The following is an 11,919-nucleotide window of genomic DNA, read 5'->3' as shown; positions in this document are numbered from 1 at the left end:
TGTTTGGGTCTTTACCTGTGTTCTCTGACCCGCCAAGCAACCCACTCTTTCCTTAACAAGTGGTGAGACTGAAACAACACTGTCCACCTCTGATTCTGTACTGCTTTTGAGCTGTGAGCTGCCCTTGCCCTCCTCAAGAAAACTATATCCACTTGTGCTGCCACCCACCCACAGCTCTGAACACACACCCAGTGCTGCCTCCTGTGTTCTATGAAATCTTGCTCTCTCAGCTCTGTGTCCCTCTGAGTTTCATACCCTACCAGCTCTCTGTCCTTTAAGCTCTTTATCTCCCAGTCTGTGTACACTGGCTCTATTGTGTCATTCTGAGCTCTACACTTCCTCAGCTATATACCCCCTCTGAGCTCTGCAACCCCCACTTCAGTATTTTGAAAAAGAGTTGTGACACTTCTCCTCCCCACCCCCCAGCTCTATGTCCTCTGACCACTGCTCCCCACTCTACCTCTGTATCACAGCAGGTTGTGCCCAGATATCAGAGATCTGAGAAAGGAGAGGCCAACTCTACATTTTATGACCCTTTGAGTTACCTAGTCTGCAAGCAATGGCATCTGGATCCCTCTCCAGCCATGGCACTGACACCGAACACCAAAGTCACCTCTTCTTGGACTTTCCTGTTAACCCCAAACCCAGGAAATGGGCCCAGTCCTCAAGAAGGCCTACTGCTGCCTTGGAGGACACTTACTATAGGGACAGTGGGAGTTCTGGCGGGTATGGCAGAGACATGGGCCTTGGAAATCACCTGCAGTAACTGAAGTACTGGGGACAACCTTAGCATCGTCCTGAAGGGCTCTTCCCTGCATTCAGCCAGGTAGCTGGAGGAGGAAGCTGCAGCCAGCCCTTCCTGTCGCAAGGATACCTGCTGGGAAGACTGCCTGAGGGACCTCAAGCCTCTTCTGGAAAGGGTGTTCACTTCATTGTGAACAAAGACCTCAACAATGAAGCAGTCTATGTAAGAGGAGAAGGTGGCAAGATTAAAAGTAAACCTTACGGGGCTGGGAATGTGGCCTAGTGGAAGAGTGCTTGTCTCGTATACATGAAGCCCTGGGTTCGATTCCTCAGTACCACATATACAGAAAACGACCAGAAGTGGCGCTGTGGCTCAAGTGGCAGAGTGCTAGCCTTGAGCAAAAAAAAGAAGCCAGGGACAATGCTCAGGCCCTGAGTCCAAGCCCCAGGACTGGCAAAAAAAAAAAAGTAAAGTGTCAGCCATACTACTATACTACCACAGAGCTGCCTTACACTACGTTTCTTCAAGGTAGAATGCCTGGCCCACCTGCAGCCTTCCCCTTCTCAGATCACTACCAGTTGTGGTCCCAGGAGCCTGCTTGGCACATTGCATGGTTATCCCACCAGACAGCCATCTGCCTCTGGTGGGCTTCCACTTGTACTGCAGGACAAAGGGAATGGAACTCAGCAGATACTTGATGAGTTCCGGTGGGCAGAAGCCACACCTGACTCTAAGCCCAAACTCCGGAAATCTCATGTTAGGTCTGGCTACTTGACCCTAACAGGAAATAACTACATGGTGAAAGAGAAAGGAGATTTATTACATTGTAGCCATGGGAAAGTAACATTTCAGTACATCTTCCAACATCTTCAGAGGTATATACATTGTACTCCTGTTAAATAGAAGTGGAAACTGAAAAGTATGAAATAATTACAACAGTCCTTACAGCCCAGTTGACCATTAGCTCAAGTCTTTGTCTCTGGAGGCCTAGCAGATGGTCTGTAGATTTTGGTGGTTTTCTTCATGACAAGGCATTGCCTGTCTGGGTGGTGGGGGCCAGGCAGTTTGTCTCTTGCCTCAAGGTGATTATCAGCGAAATTTGTTCTTTCTGGATCCTAAGGTAATTATAAGATAACTTCATGAAGGTTCAGAGTAAAGAGCACAGATGCAAAGTGGGACAGCCAAGTTAATTTTAGTTGGTTTATGCTTTTAGTTAATTCACAGGCCTAGAAAAGGCATCTTTTGAATTGTCTCTTACAAACGCAGGTCCTGTCCCCTGGTCAAATCACCAGGGCTAAACATGCTAGAGCCATCCAGCCCTGTCATACCGGCTACTGTGTGGGCTCTGGCATTCCCCCAGACTCTCCTAAGTTTTCTTATCTCTGGGAGACTGTCTCATGCTTCCCTCAATGTAGACCCCCCTAACCTTCCTGTGGGCCTATCTGTGCTTCCTCCTTTACCACCACTCCCCCCTCCTCCTCCTCCCCCGCATCAAGCACCATCTCCAGCCCTCATCTCCTCCCACTTCATCTATCCCCTTCCTGACATCTAATGGCCCCAGACACCCTATTCTCCACCCACCTTCTCCCCTACCTTCTCAGGCTCTGGACCAGCTGTGCCTTATCAGACGTGATCTCTGGGAATCTACTAACTCCTAACCTCTATCCCTACCTCATGGTCAGTCCTCCAGTGCCCCTTCCTTTTCAGCCCCACATGTCTGAGCAGCAGCTTCCATTCTCTCTAGAGCTCACACCCCACATTCATCTCACCAACAGCACCATGTCGCAACCCTATCCAACCTCAATATCTTTATTATAGCTCCAGAACCTGTAGGCCAGACAGTCCTTGAACAGGAATTAAATCAGATCATCAATGCCTCTGCTCCATTCCCTCCAACAGGCTTCACAAACTTCGTTCTCCAGAATCCCCAAATCCTGAGAGATCTGGCCACCAGACTTGTGCCACAGAGTCCATTCCCTCCCATACCAGTGCCTTTTCCTAGGTAGCCTTTTCCTCATGTTCTCATGCATTTATTCAGATCATTGAGCCTTGTTTAAATAATGTTTCAGACGTATTTTGGTATATTGTGTGCTCCCCTCACTAGAGTAGAACCCCATGAGGGTGTGTTTACCACTAAATCTTTGGGACCTAGAGGAGGCTTAGTGAAATTTTCAATGTTGGAAGGTTGGGTTGTTGGTGGGTGAATGGATGGATGGAGTAAGTAGAGGTAGGTAAGTGGATGGATGGATAGGTGGGATGAATAGGCAACTGGACGGGTATGTATAAAGATGGGTCAAGTATACATGGTATGCCACATGCTAGATTTGAGGGATACAAAGTTAAGCCAGACATAAGAGAAACTTATAGGGATGGTATCCACCATTAGAATGACTCAAAATAGGGCCAGGATTGGTGGCTTATCCTTATAATTCCAGCTACTCAGGCATCAGAGACAGAATCAGAGTTTTTGAGAACAGCCCAGAGAAAAGAATAGTAATACCTGTCTCAACAAATCAGGTAGGGTAGAGAGTGGCCACACCTGTAATACCAGCTACATGAGAGGCTGTAGGAGTATGTCAATCTGAGGGCAGCCTAAGCAAAAGCATGAGAACCTACCTGAAAAAAATAACTAAAAGCACAAATAGCAGGGGGCATGGCTCAAATGGTAGAGTACCTGCATAGCAAGCTCAAACCCCAGAACCACCACCAAAAACAAACAACAAAAACAGAATTCCCCAAGAAACTGACATGATAGTGACAAAAGCCATAGCCACAAATGTTTCCACACCATATTGATGTGGTCCCAGTTTCAGGATGGGGGTCCTCTATATGGCCAACGTTACCACTCTTATTGAGGATGATTGTGCCTTTACCAGTTTGTTTATAAATGATGAATTGATTATGTGAATATATCCCACTATGAACATGACCTCACTTAACCTTCTTCCTGGAAACCACTTTTCCTGAGAGCAATACTCCTTCTCATTCCCCCAGCTTCTCCACCCCGAAGTCTTATGGGGGCGGGGAGCAGGGGAGGAGGAAGGACATCTCAATGTTATCTCCAGTAGGTCAGGCTCTCTGACTTGCTTCAGGCTGTGGGGGGCTCTTTATTGGCCCCACCTCTGTAATAATCCCTTCCGCCTGAACCTTTAATTATAACCTTGGGGTCCAGTTTTGGATAAGACTGTGCACCTGAGCAGTTTATTCAGAGAAACTCTCAGTGAGCAGTGGAGAGAGCTAAGACCTACTGCCTGCCACTCCCCAGGCCTGCCTCTCTAGGAGGCCTCCAACTCTGTCCTCACCCTGTAGAATAGAAATGGCCTACTGTCCTCCTCCTCCTCAGGCTTCCAAACAAGCTCCCAGTTCAGCCTTGGTGGGAAGAGCCCCTGCAAGGTCTAGACTGGAAGGGCCACACAAGGAGGATCCACCACCAAGAGAAATACTTCACAGTCTCCCCTCATGCCCAGATGACCACATCATTTCAGGCCTTCAACCCCTATCCTACCCTACCCCTAGGCCTCCCAACTTCTCTGACCTTCCAGAAATTTTAGTGCACAACATGTCCCTTACTACCTCATTCATAAAGCTCTCTGGCCTCTGACCTGCAGCAGAGTGTTGGACCCTTGTCAGCATGCTTGCTCAAAGCAAACCTGTGAGGCAGTGGGCACCAAAGTCTCTCCCTCTCTCACCCCGGGCCTGGGACCTCTGCCCTCAGGTCTGCCTTTTACTAATGGGAAATGATGGAGTCAAGAGTATGGCTCAGATAGTAGCAGTCAGGAGTAACTAAGAACTATAAAAGGCTCAGGACCAGCCCTTCCTGACTTATCCCAGTGTCTGGTGAACAGAGTGGCCCTGCTGACCAAGTCCTCTCCTTTCTCCTTCAAGCACACTCAGCTCACCTACACCTGTGAGGCTGCCTTGGCTGATCCCTAATGCTGGGAGCAGGACAGTGACCCACCACACTGCACACCTTCTTGCAAAACTGCAAGGTCACCTCAGTCCACAGGACCCCCTGGAGGCCTGAGTGGACACCCATGGGCACAGACCACCACCCTGTGTCCAGTCGTGGAAGTGCAGGAGTTGTGAGCAGCACTGGCCAACTGTGTTGATAGTTTGCCCTCTGTAAAATGTGTCTACTGTTTTATTCATTGTTATACTGGGTTGTAGTGGGGAGAGGAAAACTAGGGTCAAATGTCCTCTGTCACCTAACTAGGGTCCCCAATGTCAGTGTGATTTGTGAGTGTTAGGACTGCCAATGCTGACCCTGAACACTTGGCCAACGTATGTCTATCAGATCTCTCTCCTTTCCATGTTATACATTTTGAAAAGTTAGTTCATTACACACAGCCCACACCTGAGGAATGTGAGGTTGTGCTATATACCTCTGTGCATGAAGAATATCTCCATAATTTACTTGTAATTCTTTTATTTGGGATATTTGTCTCTCTTCCCTCATATATTGTCATTAAGTGTACAGTTCGGTGGCAATGACTGTATTATGCAACCTCCTGCCCTGTGGTCTCGCCACCTCCTGACAAGGACCTCGCAGCCCTGTGTCTCCTGTGCTGGATTCCAGCAGCCGTGTGTACCATCCCTGAGCTTGGGCTCCGTACCAAAATGGTCAATGACAAATCAGGACCTTTGGTATTTAGGAAAACTATAGTTAACTACACTGAGATCAAGTTTTCCAAAAAACATTATACACATACATAGAGATAGATAGAGATATAGAAAGATTCTTTTGGCCAGTCCTGGGGCTTAAACTTAGGGACTAGGCGCTGTCCCTGAGCTTCTCTTGCTGAAGGCTAGCACTCTACCACTTGAAACACGCACCACTTCTGGCTTTCTCTGTTTATGTGGTACTGAGGGCTTCATGTATGCTAGACAAGCACTCTACTACTAAGCCACCCAGCCCAGAAAGATTTATTTTTATTAACACAGTTTCTAATCATATTATCTTTTCTGAAGAGAATATTTTTCAGCTATTTCAGATCTTATCATAATTTTCTCATCTGAATCCACCAATCCTGGAAAAGCTACATCTGTGAACAAACAGAATATTCTCCCTAAGGCTAAGAAAGAGCACAGTGAAATCTTTATTAGATAGATACTTTATAAATACCTTCATCTTTGTTGTGCTTGCTTCTATAGTGCTTATGATGGCGACAACCAAGAAATTTAGAACTGCAAAATGTCAATCAGATTGAATTGAACTCTGGGCTGGTGGTACATTTTGGAGCTTTTGTGTGTTTTTTCATTTATTCCCAATATAATGCTTTTGTGGAAGCTATCAGCAAATAATCAAAGATATACCTTCATGTCCTTAATAGATGAATCTGATGATGAGTTGAAGAATTCATGGTAATATTTGAATATTCAACCAAAAGAATAAAATATACAGCCTCAAAAAGAATTCCCAATGGAACAACAGCTAAGCCAACTTCTGATAACTTTGAAGAAGATTTTGAGTGGAAAAAACATTCTTTTTATTCAAAGATGTAGCATTTCCAGTACTGGTGGATTACAATAAGGAAATTATGACCAGATTTTTTTGTTTGATTTTGTTTTTTTGCCAGTCCTGAGGCTTGAACTCAGGGCCTGAACACTGTACCTGGCTTCTTTTTGCTCAAGGCTAGCACTCTGCCATTTGAGCCACAGTGCCACTTCTGACTTTTTCTATATATGTGGTGCTGAGGAATCGAACCCAGGGCTTCATGTATACAAGACGAGCACTTTACTACTAGGCCATATTCCCATACCCATGACCAGGCTTAAAATAGCTGGAAAAAAAATCCCCATCAGAAAACTTTGAATGGGGAAAAAACTGGAAACTATGTGAATTAATTCAAGTTAATATACTGTATAAATGTGTATTAGAACTAGGGAAGGAAAAGGAAATACCAAAATCAAGAGACAAAGAATAAAAAGACAAATGATTCCAAAAGCAATCCTCATAAAACCATTTGGTGTAAACCAACTGTGCAATTCATGGGGAGGGAGGGGAAGGGGGGAGGTGGAGGAAAAATCAGGGAGTAGGTAACAAGTTGAACAAGAAATGTACTCACTGCCCTACATATGAAACTGTAACCCCTCTGTATTTCACTTTGACAATAAACAGAAATAAAGTTATAGTACAAGTGCCTTTTACCAAAACTGAGCACTTCGTTGTGATGTGCAATAACATAGTCCAGATTGTGTTAGTTATCTTGGAAGTCTGTGTATTAAAATGAACAATTCAGGTGGAAGGGTTTTAAAACTGTTGTAAGTCTGAGTTTTAAATGCCAACTTGATTGACACTGAAGTGCCTGGATTTGGAATCATGTGAGAAAAGTATGATAACAATATATGTACAAAAGTTGAATGGCAATCAGAATATAGATTTGGGTTCTCTCTTCTCTGGAAAAATATGACCAATTTCAGGTTTCAAAAATTTCTATGTGTTCCTATTTTTTTCCATTCACTGTTAAGATAGTGTGATTCATGTGAGGTGTAGTGCGTCAGCATCTCCACCTTAACAGAATTATAGTTACTGGAGGTAATAACTCCTTTGACTTTTATATTAAGATGACTTAATGTTGAAGCATAGGCATGTTTACATAATTCATTTTGCCTTTTCTTAAGCTGCACAAACCTCTTTAAACAGTGTCAGAATCATAGAATTAGGTCTTCTCTGAGCTCAGAGGAGCACAGTGTGCAAAGAAAGATGCCTTGAGGGTCATTTCTGGAAATGTGCTCTACCTCTGTTCCCTCACTCCGGCCTTGAGCATGGGAGCTGCTGCTGAACCTGTTGGGGCAGGAGGTGGACCCTGGCCATGTGGCTCCTCAGAGTATTTTCCACCCAGCAAGTGGGGAGGCCCATTCCTTGGTAATCCCATGGGACCGAGAACTGTGTCCTTTATATCACCTCGGCGTTTCCCATTTTATAATAAAACATATTTCACTGAAAAATAAGGATGCAACAATCACCAAATGGATACATGCACACACATGCACACTCGCACGCATGCACACATGCACACTCGCACGCGCGCGCGCACACACACACACACACACACACACACACCTGGCCCTCTGACCTGTACCTACTTCCTGTCATGTTGAATTTTCCTATTCTGTGTACTTCTGTAAGTAGATTCACACAGCATTTGTTCTCCATGCCTGGATTATTTCACTTAGTACAATGCACTCAAGGCTTGTCCTGTCCTGTGAACATGTGTCAGAATTTCCTTCTTTCTTGTGGCTGAACAATATTCATTCACTAGTTGATGGATACTTGGGTTTTTTCATATTTTGGCTACCATGGGCATTAGTCCAAATAGCCAGGTGTCTTTATCTTGAGGCCCCCAGATCGGTGCCTTGAGTTACCACCACTCCTACCTCACCCTCTGTCCTTGACCAACTAACATTTGACTGGCAATAGACCAGGGCTTTTTACCAGAACTGACACCCAATGTACTCTCTCCTTTCTCCTTTCTCCAGCTAAGACCTAGTTCCCACATTATCTGTGACTTGCCATTAGTCACTTTCACACCAATCCCACCAGAAAACTGTTGTGTTCTTGGAGCCAGACTGTAAGAAAGAGTGAAGCTCCCCTCCATAGGTTTCCCCCAGTAAACCTGTGCTGGTGTCAAGCCATCTCTGTCTATCCCCCTCTCTGTATCTGAGTTTGTATTTTCTTTTGGTCTTAGGAAGAACTAACAAACTCTTCCACTGGGCCTACATTATTTTTTCCACAGTAGAGCAGGAGAGTCCACCATCATTTCCCTTTTCTAACTCTGGTTTGCTCTTGGTGATCCTGGGGTTTGAACTCAGGGCTCTGTATTTGGCTCTACCATTTGAGCCTCCAGCTCTTTTTGCTTTAGTTATTTTTCAGATAGAATCTCATGCTATATTTGTCCTGGTTGGCCACAAACCCCCATTCTCCTACCTAAACTTCCTACATTGCTGGCATAATAGGTGTACCCCACTTTTTTGTTGAGGTGAAGCCTCACTTTTTGCTAAAGTTTGCCTTGACAAATAATCTTCCTGTTCTCCCAATCTCTGCCTCCAGAGTAGTTAGGGTTATGAGCATGAACAACTCCTCCTCCTCTCCCCGTCTGCCACCTTCCCCTCCTCCTCCTTCCCTTTCTTCTCCAGCAACTCCTCCCCACTGAATGGAAATTCAGCGCCCTCAGTCTTACTTGACTTTGTTTGCTTGGATGGTCTCCATCTCTTGAGCCACATCAGCCTTACTTTCTGCTGGTGATTTTGGAGGTGGAGTCTAGCAGATTTTCCTAGCCAGGCTGACTTTGTCTCTTTCATAGCTAAGGTTGCAGGTGTGAGCCTCAAGGACCCAGCTTGTAGTTTGTTTGTTTTTTTTAACAGCAGCCATCCTAGTATGTGTGAAATACTACCTCACTTTACTTTTGTGCCAGTCCTTGATCTTGAACTCAAGGCCTGGATGCTCTCCCTTAGCTTTTTTTGCTCAAAGCTAGTGTTCTACCACTTAGGCCTCAGCTCTGCTTTTGGCTTTTGGGTGATTAGTTGAAGAGTCTCCCAGACTTTCCTTCCCCAGGTTGGCTTTGAACCAAAATCCTCAGATCTCAACTTCCTGAAAAGCTAGGATTGCAGGGTGAGCTACCAGTCCTCTGATTATTTTACATTTCTTAATGGCTAATGATGTTGGACATATTTTCATGTGTGCTATTGATCATTTAGGCATCTTCTTAGGGGAAATGCCAAGACTTTTGTCTGTTTGTATTTATTTATTTAAGATCATTAATTCCTTTTATTGTTAAGACAGAAAAAGGTGTCAAATAAAAAGGGTGAAACTTACAAGATAAGACTTAACAAAACTACAAGGAGCATTAAAGGAATGAAAATGGAGTGAGACACAGGGAAATATGAATAAAGAACATGAGAAAGACAAGATCAGGAGAGCAATAATTGTGTGCTGAAGATACTGGCAGACAGGATCTGCTCAAAGTTTTGTCCTATACAAGCACCCAGCTAGAGAAACAATGAGATAAGAGCTCTAAACCACACAATGTATCATCCTTGTCATTGGTGCAGTCTCCGCTATCCTCTTCTTTTTACCCTCTTTTTCATCATCCTTGACTAACCCATCTTCATTACCATTGTCATCCCAGAGTCCCTCTCCCCCAGGCCTGACCACCCCCTTGACTCCAGCTTCACATTTGTCTCATCTGAAGCTCCTCTTCTGATTGATTGTTTGTAATCTCTACTGTTTTGTTTTCTTCCTTTTCAGTGTTCCTCTACTTCTCAGTAGAATCCACTTTGTGTTTTATTGATGTCAGTTCCTTCTTAATGGCCTGTCTTCTTCTTTCAGCTTTCCAGACTTGGGAGAGGATCCCACATCCACTCTTAGATGCAAAGCACTTTTGTCTCTACATGGGTGTTTCCTGATGCTGCCTGGGGTTTAGAGGATGCTAGGGCTCAATCAGGAGCCGGAGGAGGCGGACAGCACTCTGGGTAACAGAGTATCCTGTCCTAACAGTCCTGTTCAAAGATGTGGTCCAAGTCAAGTGAGGAGCCCAACATCCTTAGTTCATTCTTGGTCCACTTTGGGCTCTGGTGCAAGATTATCTAAACCTGGGTAGAAATCATTCTGCCATGCTCTTCTGTGACAGCATACCGGACACATCTCTCACTAACATGCTGGACAAAGCAAAGCCCTTGTGAACAGAGAAACCATAATTGTGACCTCCTTTGAGAAGATTGCCTCCACATCAGTCCTCCACCAGTGTGTGCATCAGCTGCATCTCCACATCAGATTCCTTGACCTCAAGGTGCTGGGATTCCCAGCACCTGCTATGGACACATAGCAGTTCACGGAGTGAGGCTCTGTCTCACTGACGCTGCTAGATATTGCATTGAATGATAATCTGGCTCCTCACAAAGCTAAAAAAAATGTAGCCAAAGGTTAAAGAAATCTAACATAAATAAAGAAATCTAACATAAGCCAAGTTCCATAAATGTTTCCAATGATTTTTAACCAGGAAGAAGAGAGAAGCGCCTCCGACTTGCAGGTCTGTGTTGAGACACCTACTGCTGCTCCATGTCAGTCTTCATCTCCTCACAAAAATCCTTTCATCTATTTTTAAAGTTGGTTGCTTGGGTATTTTGTTATTGTGTTTTAGGGGCTTTTTCTATAATCTAGATATAAATCCCTTATCAATACATGACTTACAAATATTTTCCCATTCCATGCTTGTTTTTCTAGTCTCTTGACAGTATCTTTTGGTGCACAAAAGGTCTTAATCCTGGTGAAATATGGGGCTGGGAATATGGTCTAATGGTAAAGTGCTCATCTCGTATTCATGAAGCCTTGGGTTCGATTCCTCAGTACCACATATGTAGAAAAAACCAGGAGTGGCACTGTGGCTCAAGTGGTACAGTGCTAACCTTGAGAAAAAAGAAGCCAGGGACAGTGCTCAGGCCCTGAGTTCAAGCCCCAGGACTGGCCAAAAAAAAAAAAATCCTGCTGAAATACAGTTTTATCTTTATCTTTTTTCTTTTGTAGTTCATGCTTTGAATTCCATATCCAATAATTCATTGTCAAGTTGCAGATCACAAAATTTTTTTATTAGGAGCTTTATAGATTTAGCTATTGGATATGTGTCTTTGGTCCATTTTGAGTTAATCTGAGTTGATTAATATAGTGTGAGGTAGAAAGTCGAGACTCATTCAGGTACAACCTTAGTGTTTCATTATTCAAACTCACAACTGCCTAAGAAAATAGGAACTGCCCACTCACAGAAGATGAAGCTCAGGCCCAAGTAGGCCAGGAGCATGGCCTGGGTTACAGGATGGTCAATGAGTGACCAAGCCAAGAGTCAGTCCAGCTGCTCACTGAGCAGGTGCTTAAAAAGAGTAATGTGGGCCACCAGGGTTTTGAGTAGGTGGTCAAAGGCTTCCAGGAGGTGAGATGCAAGCAGAGGACGGGGATAGAAGTGCAGCCTGATGGACGTGGGCAGCATACTCACCAGAGATGCATGTGAAGGACCTACAGGCCAGGAGAGTGGGGAGTAGGGTGCCTGCTGGCAGGGACAGCTATCCTTCATTACAAGCAGCAAGCAGTGTGCCTTTCTGGGATGGGAGGGGGATGCTGGGCTCTTGGGAGCCCAAGGAATGGGTGACAGGGTCCCTGGGCCCCATGGCCCAGAGGAGGCCCG

This window comes from Perognathus longimembris, chromosome 13 (genome assembly GCF_023159225.1).
Source record: "Perognathus longimembris pacificus isolate PPM17 chromosome 13, ASM2315922v1, whole genome shotgun sequence".
NCBI classification, from domain to species: domain Eukaryota; kingdom Metazoa; phylum Chordata; class Mammalia; order Rodentia; family Heteromyidae; genus Perognathus; species Perognathus longimembris.
The sequence above is the reverse complement of the archived record's forward strand: the minus strand, read 5'-3'. Positions refer to the sequence as shown.